Genomic DNA, 15940 nt, shown 5'->3' with positions numbered 1-15940 from the left:
TTCTCGAAGCCGCCGAGTACTTGTCTTTGATCACAGGTTTACGACGCGCAAACAAACAAAAAATACTAAAAATACTGAAAGGTTGTTTACTTAGCCCTGTATCCCATTTCCAGAAAAATGGGGTAATTAATTTTAAAATGCTCTGAACACCACAAAAGTCATTTGATCTGAATAGTTTAGCTTACATTGAAGACAATTCCTTACTTGTCACTATGGTATATGATATGATGCGATTAAGGGCGAATTTTATTTCATATCGAAAGTTGAATTACGAGGATTCGTTAGTCTGAAAAGTACACGCTACATCCCCAGGTCACGATTCCTTAATGAGAACAGACCGAATCAAATCGCCATCCATTCAACGAATGCATTCCTCAAGTGCAGATCCTCAATATAAGCTCACTTACTTATAAAAAAATGCATATTGGTATCCCTTAACGGTCACACACAACAACACGCCACACAAGCATGATCAAGGGTATCGAAGATAACATGTTCGAGCAAAAATGATTACAAATGTGTAATCGCGATCGATGCACATTCTACTGTAGAAATTCCGCTCAACATCAACGGAATGCGTTACGCTTAACGTATATCAAGATGAAACAATAACAGGTGAATTCAACTTTCCAGTCATGTGACATTGAGGCCTACATAAATATATGAACAAAAATGAACTTCGTAACTGTTAGAAATGCAATTGATGTGTTTATTTATTGTCTCCTTTGGTAATGCATGCATACCAAATTTACACTTGAATAAAGGAATTGCATGCATTATGCATTAACATTCCAAATTATGAATGATACTTTGATTGTAATATATTTATTTTTAATGTTTACACCACGAAAGTAAACAACTTAAAGTATTTTTGTAAAATAGTCAATTATCCCTGTGCTTTGTAGACAGTGATATCTCAACAATCGTGATAACTTTTTTATCACTTACCTATGCTATGTTACAGTAGTGATACAACCAATTTCGCTGAAGATTTTCTGTTGGTTTGTATCACATATGTGTGATAAAATATCTTGTATCACCCTACTAGCCCGAACTACTTCCACGGGGAATTCCCTGTTCACAAAACACACGCATTTTAGGGAAATGCCCTCTGCAGTCGAATTATGAAATACAAAATCAAGAAAACATCACCTGTATTTAAATGCATTTCTAAAATACCATGCTAATATTTTAGAAGTGGGTTGCATATGTATTTAACAACATAGATTAATAGAGTATTTCCCGTGATTTCTGCATGGATATATCAATCAATGTAACACTAAAACGTTGCGTTCGATTGGCCCGCGGTACAGTACATATATGAAACCTAGCCAATATGATTTAAGAAACAAACTGTGGATTTATCTACTCACCTGATGGAAAACGAATTTGTCCAATTTCTTTAAACTGTTCCTATGTACGCGTCCAACTACACTAGACTAGGACTAGGTACGTTTCATAGTCCTTTTTATACACTTGCACATGTTCCTTCTCACACCACACAAGAAACCCAGTAAAATCCAATATGACATATGATTTTTTTCATAGTGACCTCCATCCTTGTGTATTCATTATTTCATGAATGAATTGTGACGCGTTTTGACGAGCTATGACGTAGTGACTATGTTGGGAGAATTTGTGCTATAGACGAGAAAATATGAGTTTAAGGAAATTTAAGGACATTCCTTAAATCATAGTTTGACCAGCATCATGTAAATGTGAAATTTGCGGTATTTGATAAAAGCAAAACCACCCATATGTGTTGATCTGACGAGTTTTTTGCGCGGATGGAAAATATCAATAAAAATATATATTTTCTTCCGCACAACAAACTCATGCATTCCGACTCGTCAGATCAACACATATCGGTGGTATTGCTTATTTAACGTGTATAACACTCGGTAAGCTTTGTGCAATTAACTATTAAAATTTGATCCCTTGTCTCATAAACACAGGGTTGAAAAAAAAATCAGTCGTTTACCAGGGTAAATATATATGACAGATTACAACCGCTAGACCGTGATTTGACAGTCTGTAGTCATCAATACAAGAGGAATTTATTTCGATGCATTGAACTTCCACTATTAATGTTAATGGATTGGGAAAAGAATCGAGCAGTTTCCCCATATATATTATTTCATAATTTATGCTAAAAAATTCAGTCAATTTTCATATCTCTGTCCACTTGGTAAACCCACTGAATAAGACATTAGTTATATTTAAAAATATTAGTTCATCAACGTATCGAAGTCGGTATTGCTGTTTTATATACATACATGAAGAATACAGCAAATTGAGATTTTTTATTAGAGCTGCTGGTTAATCACAATGATACCTACTTTTATTTGATGATCGGGGGTCCAATGAATTATATTGGATAAGAGAGAACATGGTAAAATTGACATGGTCCACTAAAACAATAATTATAGAAACAAGTGCGATCCGCTGTATGCTTTAAATTCCAATATGTTGCTTTTATAATATTTGATTACGCAAGATGTCAGTATTTGTTATGGATTGTTTACTTCATGAAAATGTATTGTGTGTCTACTTTGCACAAATATTTGGTCATTACTATAATACAACTTTTGAAGTTCATAATCAATATTAAACAGTACTTAAATTGTTGGCATATTTATCTAATGCAATAAAACATTAAAATATTACCGTTATTCTCAACCATTACACAGAAGCAAATACATCTCATCCAAGATATGTTTGAGACCGATATATATATCGTATACTCACCTTATTTGGGTCTGACCCGTTGCTCAACAACAGCTTTACGATGTCTGTATGTCCATTTAATGCTGCCAGTTCCAATGCGCTGCACTAAAACAAATCGAGGTATTTTAGTTATATTAGCCTACATGACATAACACTAGACATTGAATATTCTATTAGTCAGATTTTACTAATTTTAGTTTTTTCAACGTATCGAAGAAGGTATTACCGTTTCATTCACATACATAAAGAATACAGCAATTAAAAAAATCAGAATTACTGGTTAATCACAATGACACTCACTTTTTCTTAATAATCAGTCTTCCGATGTTTTTTATAGGAAATGAGATAACGTGGTAAAATGGACATGGTCCCACTAAAACAATAATTATAAAAAAAACATACGCTGTATCCTTTAAATTTCAATATGTTGCTTAACTTGTTGGCATGTTTATGTCATTTAATAAAACTTTAAAATATTACTTTTCGCTCATTATTAAAAAAAGCAAAAACATGTCCTTAACGATATGTTTGAGACCGATATATATATCGTATACTCACCTTATTTGGGTCTGACACGTTGCTCAACAACAGCTTTACGATGTCTGTATGTCCATTTGATGCTGCCATTTCCAATGCCTTGTACTAAAAAATCAAGGCATTTTAGTTATATCAACCTACATGACATAACACTAAACTGGAAAAAAATGGTATGATAGAAAGTATTGATAAAGTGTTCAATGATGAGGGCCTGGAAGTGGCAATTCATCGGACCCAACATCATCAAGTAAAACAGCAAATTTAAAGTCTGTACTTGCTGATCAATGATTTCTATTCAGAGTAAAAATAATTATAGTTACGATCGTATAATGAAATAAACTCTAAATCTACTAAACTATCACTGTGGACAAACATCGTTAATGTATTACAGGTGGATAAAGTAGAACATACGTCATTCTATGTATACAGCATTTCATTCCTAGATACTATTAACAGAGGTTTTGACAGAAATGTACTCAAAAACCATTATAGTATATCAAACATAAGTGTGATACAATTCAGTAATCCTCATCCTCAATAGTAATATTTCGGCGCGAAACTACAATGACTCATTGTAAAATTCAATCAAACCAAGGTTTTACACGCGGTTATTTCAGCTTAATAGTTATTCTTCAACGCTAGGAGTCCATACATATGTGTGTATTTTCTCAGCATGGGTACATGTAATCGACAATAAAATTGATATATTGTCACCTGATTCACAAGTCTTGATCAAGCTCGTCAGATAAACTTCTGATCATAAGAGGGCCTGGGCGTTGCTGCGGACAAGGGACGTGTCAAAAGGAAGGGGTCAAGTCGACACAAAAAACACAAAAAAAAGAAGTACCAAATCAGGGTGAACGCTGAACCTGGCAGCGACAGGGATACTGTAGATGTATATAAAGCATATATAGACAAAAGACCAGCTTGCTGCTAAGCTGATGCCGATCACTTATACCTAGTCTCGGTCATACACACAAAAACGCCACAACAGAATGACCAATGGTGTCTTAGAGTACATGTGCAAGCAAACATGATTGCAAATGTGTCTTCGCGGTCGGTCAAGTACTGTGTAAATGTCGCTCAACATCAACAGAATGCATTAAGCCAAACGTATGTCAAGATGAATCAATAACTGGTGGATTAAATTTTTCAGTAATGTGACCATAACATTGAGGCCTACATAATTATATGAACAAAAATCGTAACTGTTTGCAATACAATTGATGTGTTCACTCACTGTCTGTTTTGAAAATGCTTGTATACCAAACTTACAGATAAATTAATTCCATTATGCAGTAAAACCTATATCATAAATTAAACTTTCATCATTTGATTCAGATATATTGATTTTAATGTTTACACCACGAAAGTAAAGTACTAAAAGTTTTAGTGAAATTGTCAATCACCCCTGTGCTTTGTTGACAGGGATATCCCAACAATTAGTATAAGTTTTTTCACATGTATCGCACTCGGGAAGCAACGTGCTATAAACTATTAGCATTTTATCCTCGAATCAAGATATCCTTGTCTGCTAAACACAAGGTAGAACAGTTTTATGAGTTGTTTACCGTGAAAAAGATCAAAGCTCATAGGCGCTAGATCGCGATTTGACAGTCAGTAGTCGTCAATACAATCGGCAGTTATTTCGATGCATTGAACTTCCACTATTAATGTTATTCAATGTCAAAAAAACAATCAAGCCTGGTACGTTATATATATCGCAACAATTGCAACATATTTTCTGCCAAAATATTTCAATCAATTTCCATATCGCTGTCCACTTCGCAAACCAATCGAAGAGCCAGAAGAGGTGAACGCTGAAGAAACGGACATGGATGGTACCCACAGGAATGAAATATTAAAATGAGATATTGAGCGATATTCATACGTGAGTTACTCTTTATACGTTATAAATGGTCAATTTCAAATTGAATTGCTCTCACATGCAGACACTAATTATGTGTTATATCAAACAAAACCATAACAGGTGTTTGAAAGGTTTCACGAAAAGGGTATTCCGGAAAACTTTTCAATTTGTAGTGCAGCATATACATGACGTTACCTGACTGCCCAATGGGATGACACTATTTACATTTATAAACCATTTCCCATCCCACCGTGTATTCAGAAAATAAATGTTTTGGGTTTACTTGTTTAAAGACATGTTCTGTATTTATATGATACAACATCAACGATACAATTCTACCATGTGTCCATCTTCTTATGTATGTCATAATTGGAACGGAAGTCGAAGATCGATGTTCCATTGCAATGATATCATATAGTATTATATATTTAGCAGTGCCAAAATCGAAGACATCGTACTTCAAATTCGGTTATATGTCTATTGAAAGTGACAGTTAACACATCATATCAATCATCGAAACTTCATACATAGATTTTCCACGTGTGTGACATTATCGTTACACAAACTGGCTATAACGTCATCAAATTGTCCGTTATGTCTCTGGTGTACACGTGCACCACCGCCAATCAGAAACCAAAACATTATATCAAATGTTTTTTATGATTGCGATTTTTTACTGAAGTTTAAAGAGATATACGTTGATAACAAAAAAAAATTACATTAATAGGGTCTGCTCCATGGCTCAACAACAGTTTCACAATTTCTGTATGACCATTCTCAGCTGCCTCTGGCAATGGAATATCCTGAAATAATACATATCTGAAATCGAATACATCGTACTTCAAATTCGGTTTAATGGGTATTGAAAATGATAGTAAACATAATGTATTAATCATCGAAACTTCATACATTAATTTTCCACTTGTGTGACAATACCATTACACAAACTGGCCATGGCGTTATAAACTTAACCGTTATGTCTTTGGTGTACATCTACACCACAATTTATCAGAAGCAGAGTAATACGTGGATGACAAAAACAACTCACCAAATTCTGATTTGCTCCATGGCTCAACAACAATTTCACAATTTCTGTATGACCATTCTCAACTGCCTCTGACAATGCAATATCCTGAAATAATACATATCTGAAATCGAATACATCGTACTTCAAATTCGGTTTAATGGGTATTGAAAATGATAGTAAACATAATGTATTAATCATCGAAACTTCATACATTAATTTTCCACTTGTGTGACAATACCATTACACAAACTGGCCATGGCGTTATAAACTTAACCGTTATGTCTCTGGTGTACATCTATACCACAACTTATCAGAAGCAGAGTAATACGTGGATGACAAAAACAACTCACCAAATTCAGATATGCTCCATGGCGCAACAACAGTTTCACAATTTTTGTATGAACATTCTCAGCTGCCTTGGACACTGTACTACCCTGAAAGAAAACATACCCAAATTTTAAAAGGTGTACACCTGTAGAAACTAATACTGAGTGTTTTGATGTATATCAAAGTAAATTGTCGTTCGACAGCTTTTGATTACAACTAACGCCAATACATACTGGTAAGGATTGCTAATTTTGTTTCTTACATTAACTGATTAAGAAAGTTAATCTCGTGCAAATGAAACGAACTCCGAACACTTCATTCATGATAATAATTTCATTCTTTGGACGTTGTTGATTATCGGCGAATCGAATATGCAAATATCTTTATTATCATGCCTATTCTTACGTTAATAATAAAGCGATAATGTTATTTTTCTTGAAAAAATATACCAGAAATCAACAGTTGATCTTTCTACCACGTTGGGATTTACAGTTTTACAGAACAATTCTTGTTTGAATCTTAGAATATACTGATCAGCGAAGCAAGTCGGTGTCTCTGTTACATAACCAGACAATTGTCATGATACTAGGCTACTTAGTTTGTAAATAATCCATGGACAAAGTTGATAACTACTGTACGGGTTGTTAAGTAGGCCAACTTCTGTTTGTGTACGGGTACTAGAGATGGTATTGTACGAGTAGTTGAGATTGTTCATTAAATCATAATTGGTTGAATGTGTGTTTAAGTGGCGACGTTTCTGTAGCATACATGTACTCATTTGTTTCAGAAATTTAAAAAAAACACACTTGCCATACATCCTTTAGATGAAAGCATCAAGTTGTCATATTAGTCGTCGGGAACCCTTATATAATTACGTAATCGCAAAATAATAGAACAATGTTAAGACTGTTTGTTAATTAGGAATCTATTGAAAGCTACGTATCTTTAGTAGCAATAAAGATGTTACAACAAATCTTGCTTCTGAAGCCCTATATGTGTATCCAGATTAAAACGTGTCAAAGAGGTCACTTTACAATAATTGATTAATAAGTGTGAACATGTGAAATTAGATTTTAGACCACTGCTTAGCTTCTCGGTTTGACTTAATATGTACTCTCTTTCAGGCACAATCCCTATTTTTAAATCTATCTTATCTCGAATTGTGTATATAATATGGTGTTGTATAACCTATTGATTACTTTTCCCGATTTCTGTGTGTAAACATTATAGCACATACAACTTAAGGACTCGATTAAAAACATTAAAAGCAACAATTGTGTGTGTCTATCATTTTGAACAACTTAGGCAACAACTACACCTCCCGATCATTTAGTGATCATGAGCGAAATAGCTGTCAAACAATTCATTGATGAAAATGTCATGGTTAACTGTCATATATTTTTTACTATAATGGAAATCCAAATAAACGAATTGAACAAATACCATCCGATCAATTCAACAAAAGCATCTCTAAACTTTAATTACATGTACGTCAGAAAGTTGGCAGTGAGTACCAGATTAGCAATAACCGAGAAATGATGCGGTTTATTGGAACGGTGCTTGGAACGTCATTGATACGGATCGAGTTTTGTTATCAATTTTCCTGTTCTTGTGTGTCAGAAAACCTTAAAAAACAAAAAAAAAGATTTAAAAAGAAAGGAATTGAACATATATGCATAACGTCTAATATAATTATAGATTCAGAAATAAATGAATTGGTGACTGTAAAAAAACTGGGGACAGCAATACGTGAGGACCTAATACATACATTTTTTGGTTTACTTACACGCTTCACTTTGAAGGAAGGAAAAGAACACAGAAAATTATGCTGTGAAGATATCCAGCTGAAATATGACCAAGGACCTGAACAAGAGGTTTAACAATTTAATGAATAACAAACCAAAACTGGAGCCGCTATAATCATAAATAAATGAAGTGAAAAAAACATGTTTGAACGTTGAACCCGAAGGTGACAGGTGTACTGTAGATGTACATAGAACATATAAAGAATAAAGACCAGCTCACTTCTATGAAGATCCCATCCCTGTTACCTAGGCACGGTCACACAAACCAAAACGCCACATCAGAATGTTCAACGGTGTTGAGGAATACATGTTCGATCAAACATGATTACTATTGTGTCTTCGAGGTCGGAGCACAATTATTGTGCAAATATCGCTCAACATCAACGGAATTTGCTACGCCAAAATATGTCAAGATGAAACATTAACTTATTGATTGAACTTTTTAGTCACGTGACCATAACATTGAGGCCTACATAATTATGTGAACAGAAATGTAGTTCGTAAATGTTAGAAATGCAATTGATGTGTTCACTCATTGTCTCCATTGGTAATGCATGTATACCAAACTTACACATGATTAAATTAATTGCATGTAATACGCATTAAAATTCAATATGTTATAAGTTGATTTAAGAAGTATAACGCTCGGCAAGCATCGTGCAATAATCTATTAAAATGTTATCCTCGAGTCAAGATACCTCAGCGTACTAAGCGCAGAGTAGAACAATTATTTTCAGTCGTTTACAGTGTTAAATATGTATTGCAGGCTAGACCGTGATGTGACAGTCAGTAGTCGTCAATACAAGCGGCATTTATTTCGATGCATTGAACTTCCACTATTAATATTATTCAATGCGAAACAAAAACAATCAAGCATGGTACGTTATATATATCGCAACAATTGCAACATATTTTCTGCCAAAATATTTCAATCAATTTCCATATCGCTGTCCACTTCGCAAACCAATCGAAGAGCCAGAAGAGGTGAACGCTGAAGAAACGGACATGGATGGTACCCACAGGAATGAAATATTAAAATGAGATATTGAGCGATATTCATTCGTGAGTTACTCTTTATACGTTATACATGGTCTATTGCAAATTGAACTGCTCTCACATGCAGACACTAATTATGTGTTATATCAAACAAAACCATAACAGGTGTTTGAAAGGTTTCACGAAAAGGGTATTCCGGAAAACTTTTCAATTTGTAGTGCAGCACATACATGACGTTATCTGACTGCTCAATGGGATGACACTATTTACATTTGTAGACCATTTCCCATCCCACCGTGTATTCAGAAAATAAATGTTTTGGGTTTACTTGTTTAAAGACATGTTCTGTATTTATATGATACAACATCAACGATACAATTCTACCATGTGTCCATCTTCTTATGTATGTCATAATTGGAACGGAAGTCGAAGATCGATGTTCCATTGCAATGATATCATATAGTATTATATATTTAGCAGTGCCAAAATCGAAGACATCGTACTTCAAATTCGGTTATATATCTATTGAAAGTGACAGTTAACATATCGTATCAATCATCGAAACTTCATACATAAATTTTCCACTTGTGTGACATTATCGTTACACAAACTGGCTATAACGTCATCAAATTGTCCGTTATGTCTCTGGTGTACACGTGCACCACCACCAATCAGAAACCAAAACATTATATCAAATGTTTTTATGATTGCGATATTTTACTGAAGTTTAAAGAGATATACATTGATAACAAAAAAAAAAACTTACCATAATAGGGTCTGCTCCACTGGCTCAACAACAGTTTCACAATTTCTGTATGACCATTCGCAGCTGCCTTTGACAATGCAATATCCTGAAACAATACACATCCGAAGACATCGTTCTTCAAATTCGGTTATATGTCTATTGAAAGTGACAGTAAACATATCGTATTAATCATCGACACTTCATACATTAATTTTCCACTTGTGTGACAATACCATTACACAAACTGTCCATGGCGTTATAAACTTGACCATTATGTCTTTGGTGTACATCTATACCACAACTTATCAGAAGCAGAGTTATACGTGGATGACAAAAACAACTTACCAAATTTGGATCTGCTCCATGGCTCATCAACAGTTTCACAATTTCTGTATGACCATTCCCAGCTGCCTTGGACAGTGCACTACCCTGAAACAAAAAAAAAATCAGAATTTTAAAAGGTGTATAACTGTCGAAACTAATACTGAGTGTTTTGATGTCTATCAAAGTAAATTGTTGTTCGTTAGCTTTTGATTACAACTAACACCAACAAATACTGGTAAGGATTGCTAATTTTGTTTTACATTAACTGATTACAGTACTTAATGCGTGTAACATTCCCTCAAACGCGTTTGGGTTTCGTTTGCGTTCCATTTCGTTGAGTGTCGTTTGCGTTTCCTTTCGCTAATCGTTTTTCGTTTGCGTTTGCGCTTCCGGATTCGATTTCGCTCGCTCGCGTTCGTTTGCGTTCGTTTGCGTTTGAGCTTTTATTTGAATTCGTTTTCGTTGTTCGTTTGCGTGCGTTTGCGTTTCGTCAACCGGATGTACTTCTTTTCGTTTTGATTGGGAATTGTTAGTTGCGCATGCGCAAGCAAAAACTAAAAATGGAGTCAACTGCCGGTGTAGCACTAGACCTATTTCACTGTATGTTCCAAAACATTTGAAACTTTAATTATATAGAATATGTAACAGGGTGCAGGATTTCTAATAATTTTAATCATGGACTCGGGACCCAGAAATTACTGTACATTTATATTTAATTTGTACATGTACATGTACTGTAACTGTAGTCTGAAGCTTAACCTACCGAGCTGTAGGTATATGTCATCTTTTCCTAAAAATACGTGTTTATCAAATATCACATTTACACTAGTACAAATGTAAAACAAATACGATATCTCTGTATTTCATGAACTATTTTCGGTAACATTAATTTACGGACATCTTTTACTTGGATTATATATCAAGGACGTATATATCTACTTATAAATCCTTAGATACTCCATTACATTAAAATACGATCCGGTCAATTGAAACTAACTAATATATCACGATCTAAATTTATTTTCTACACGTAGAAATACCCACTTCCCGTTACGGTACAGTGAGTCAGGTAACATCTGGACCGTAACTCAGGTAAGACACGTGTTATTTGCAGAGCTCCGGTCTAGCCGTTGCCGCTGGGTGTGATCAGGTGACACTAATTAATTAACATAAATAATCGCCCAGTCTCGGTCATGGTCCGACGGGCTTCTGAAAGGGGAGTTATTTCAATTCATTTTATACCGTTCACGGTCCATAAGTGCAAGTTACAACATGTCAAATATACAATTTATATTACAAAAGAGACGGAAAGTGATATATATACCACGGATATTAAATTTTTCAGCAAATGTCTCATATTTTTCACTTTTCTCACCTTTTCTTAAAAGCAAAATAGATAAATCAAGGATTTATAAGTGTGGTAATCGAAGTCATTGGTGTTGTTACTTGTAAATCCTTGGATAAATTTACCAGAATATTGTAATTCTTTAACGTTGTTAACACTTACAATTTAACTTTAAAAAAAACAACTTGGTCTTTGGTATTACTATTTCTTAATATAGTTTTGGCGTAAAACATCATAAATTGGACATTGTAATAGAAAGTGATATTCATCATCAAGTAAGTTCATTTAAATCACAACATATACGATAGATTAATTTGTAACATAAAATTATAACAAAAATTATCATTGAATGTTTGTACAGTATACCATGTGTTGTAATACAGTAAATACATTGTTAATAACCTCTTGTCTATATGCCTAATTAATTTTATTCTGAATAATTTGAAATGTGTACTGTAACAGTCAGCGTTATTTGAATACTATATTCCTTCACCAATCGTGTTTGAATATGTACGAACATACATATACATGTACCACTTACATGTAATTACCCAAATAACGACAGAAACATATTTGCAGAATAATAGTAATATGAAATTAGGATAAAGAACAAATAATAATGAATTATAAAAAAATCGCCCAAGACTGTTTTACACTAATTTTACACATTTGGTGGTCCAAAATTTATAATATTGACTTACATTTCATAAATGTTCACGTATTTTTACATTGAATGTCTCATATAATTTGTTCAAATATTTGAATACCTCTTCTTAAAATTACCGTCAATGTATGTAAACCGTATGGTGAACTTTATATCCGTTATCGGGATACAGTAATTACGAAAAAACTTTACGAAAAACTAGTGATTTTCGTTGTGTATATACCACGTGCCATACGTATACAACAATTTTATTCGAAAGAAACATATTAGTGCATTTTTCCTCGTGAAAATGATTGTCAATGTCAAATTATATATATGTATTTTTTAAAATATATTTGTATATATTATAGTTATATAATTTTCAAGTGTGTGTTTTTTTTATAAGATACTGATAAAATGCCTATTGCTGAGTGCCAATCGTTTTCAGTGTTGTTCATGTTATTACACTTACAATTTTATTATTTTTGCAAGCCGGTACAGCAAGGACGTACATTTATGAAATTGTATATGCATGCGTCCTTTGTTTAGTACACCCGTGACCAAAGCTTTTGTAATTGTGCCCTGGGCCGTGACATTGCTTGCCGAGGTGAACAAGTATCAATGTATACTAGCTGTAACTATATTTAGACTAATCCGGACCATTATACAACCGTTGTGCGGATCGATTACTATGATCACGTTTAATTTCCGGTCTCGGCGATTTTTACCTTTCGTTTTTCGTTTTTCGTTTGCGTATTTCGTTTTGCGTTTTTCGTTTTTCGTTTGCGTTTCATCTTCGATAGCTTTCGTTTTTCGTTCTGCGTTTTTCGTTTAGAGAAACGGATTTTTCGTTCTTCGTTCTTCGTTTTTTCGTTTGCGTTTTCGTTCGTTTGCGTTTGGTGCTTCGTTTTCGTTTTTCGTTTCGCGTGCGTGTCGAGGGAACGTTACACGCATTAAGTACTGTAACTGAATTAACTTCATTCCGAAAATAATTTCATTCATTGGACGTTGTTGATTATCGGCAAATTGAAAATGCAACTATCTTTATTATCGTGCCTATTCTTACGTTAAACTAAATCTTGAATATGCATTTAATTTCAGGGAGAATCCTGAGTAATATATATAAAGCGATAATGTTTTTTTTCTTGAAAAAAATATACCAGAAATCAATAGTTGATCTTGCTAACACGTTGAGATTTGCAGTTTTATAGAACAATTCTTGTTTGAATCTAAGATTAGACTGATCAGCGAAGCAAGTCGGTGGCTCTGCTCTGGTACAAAACCAGACCATTGCCATGATACTAGCCTACTTAGTTTGTAAATAATCCATGGAGAAAGTTGACAACTACTGTGCGGGTTGTTAACTAGGCCAACTTCTGTTTGTGTACGGGTACTAGAGATGGTATTGTACGAGTAGTTGAGATTGTTCATTAAATCATAATTGGTTGAATTTGTGTTTAAGTGGCGACGTTTCTGTAGCATACATGTACTCATTTGTTTCAGAAATTAAAAAAACACATGCCATACACCTTTTAGATGAAAGCATCAAGTTGTAATATTAGTCACCTCAACTCCTTATATAATTACGTAATCTCAAAATAATAGAACAATGTTAAGACTGTTTATTGATTAGGAATCTATTGAAAGCTACGTATCTTTAGCAGCAATAAAGATGTTACAAATACAAAATTTCTTGCTTCTGAAGCTCTATATGTGTATCCAGATTAAAACGTGTCAAAGATGTCACTTTGCAATAATTGATTAATAAGTGTGAACATTTGAAATTAGATTTAAGACCACTGCTTAGCTTCTCGGTTTGACTTAATATGTACTCTTTTTCTGGCATAATCCCTATTTTTAAATCTATTTATCTCAAACTATTTATCTTTATGTATATATTATGGTGTTGTATAACCCATTGATTACTTTTCCCGATTTCTGTGTGTAAAAATTTTAGCACATACAACTTTAGCACTCGATTAAAAACATCTAAAACAACAATTGTTTGTGTCTATCATTTTGAACAACTTAGTGACCATGAACGACAAAGCTGTCAAACAATTTATTGATGAAAATGTCATGGTTAACTGTCATATCATTTTTTACATAATGAAAATCAAAATAAACGAATTGAACAAATACCAGCCGATCAATTCAACAAATGCGTATCAAATCTTTAATTAAATGTACGTCAGATAGTTGGCAGCGAGTACCAGATTAGCAATATCCGAGAAATGATGTTCGGTTCATTGGAACGGTGATTGGGACGTCATTGATACGGATCGAGTTTTTTTATCAATTGTCCTGTTATCATGTGTCAGAAAAACCTTAAAAACAAACAAAAGGATTTAAAAAGAAAGAAATGGACCATATATTCACAACGTCTGATATAATTATAGATTCAGAAATTATAATTGGTTTACTAACACGCTTGACTTTGAGGAGATTTCCATCTGAGATATGACCAAGGACCTGAACAATACTTTTTACAATTTAATGAATAGCAAGCCAAAACTAGAGCCGTGATCAACATAAATAAATGAAGTGAAAAACCAGGTTTGAACGCTGAACCCGAAGGTGACAGGTTTACTGTAGATGTACATAGAGGCTATAATGAGAAAGGACCAACAAATTTCTTTTAGGATCCCATCCCTTTTACCTAGGCACGGTCACACACACCAACACACGCCAGACCAGAATGATCAACGGTGTCTTATAGTACATGTTCGAACACAAATTATAACTAATGCGTTATCGCGATCGGAGCACATCTACTGTGCAAATTCTGCTCAACATCAACTGTATGCATTCCGCTTAACGTATTTCAAGATGAAACAATAACAGGTGGATTGAGGCCTACATAATTATTTGAACACAAAATGTATTTCGTAACTGTTCGAAATGCAATTGATGTATTTCTTAATTGTCTCTTTGGTAATGAATGTATACCAAATTTACACTTGAATAAATTAATTGCATGCATTATGCATTAAAATTCCATATAAGGAATGATGGCAATATATTTATTTTCTAATGTTTTCACCACGAGAGTAAAGCATTAAAGGTTTTTTAATATAAAAAGTGAATACCTGCTGTGTTTTGTAGAAAGGAATGTCTCAACAGCCGGGATAACCTTTTTAAACTTGTATAGCACTGGGCAAGCATCGTGCAGCAATAAAATATTAAAATGTTATCCTTGATTAAAGATACCCCGTCTACTATATACAGGGTTGAAAAACATAGTCAGTCTTTTACCAGGGTAAATATATATGACAGATTACAGGCGCTAGATCGTGATTTGAGAGTCTGTAGTCATCAATCCAAGCGGAATGTATTTCGATGCATTGAATTTCCACTATTAATGTTAATGGATGGGGAAATAATCAAACAGGTTCCCCATATATATAACGCATCAATTACTTCATAATTAATGCTAAATATTATATATTGTTGTCCACTTGGTAAGCCCACTGAATAATATATTAGTAAGATTTTAGAAATTAGTTCCTCTACGTATCGAAGTAGGTATTGCCGTTTTTTATACATACCTGAATAATACAGCAATTTAGATATTTTATAAGAGATGCTGGTTAA

The 15940-nt window shown here is 33.8% G+C and overlaps 1 long non-coding RNA gene across 1 annotated transcript; it reads right to left on the bottom strand.

The window, feature by feature from the left end:
- Positions 1-2205: 2205 nt before the first annotated feature.
- On the bottom strand, positions 2206-6239 carry LOC138311950 (uncharacterized). The gene is made up of 3 exons (XR_011206809.1): positions 6183-6239; positions 3286-3369; positions 2206-2832 (listed from the first exon to the last, which is right to left on the bottom strand). It is a non-coding gene; the product is annotated as an uncharacterized lncRNA (long non-coding RNA).
- Between the last annotated feature and the right edge of the window lie 9701 nt (positions 6240-15940).

This window comes from Argopecten irradians, unplaced genomic scaffold, assembly GCF_041381155.1.
Source record: "Argopecten irradians isolate NY unplaced genomic scaffold, Ai_NY scaffold_0159, whole genome shotgun sequence".
Lineage (NCBI taxonomy): Eukaryota > Metazoa > Mollusca > Bivalvia > Pectinida > Pectinidae > Argopecten > Argopecten irradians.
Note: the sequence above shows the minus strand (reverse complement) of the source record. Positions and strands in the feature narration are given on the sequence as shown.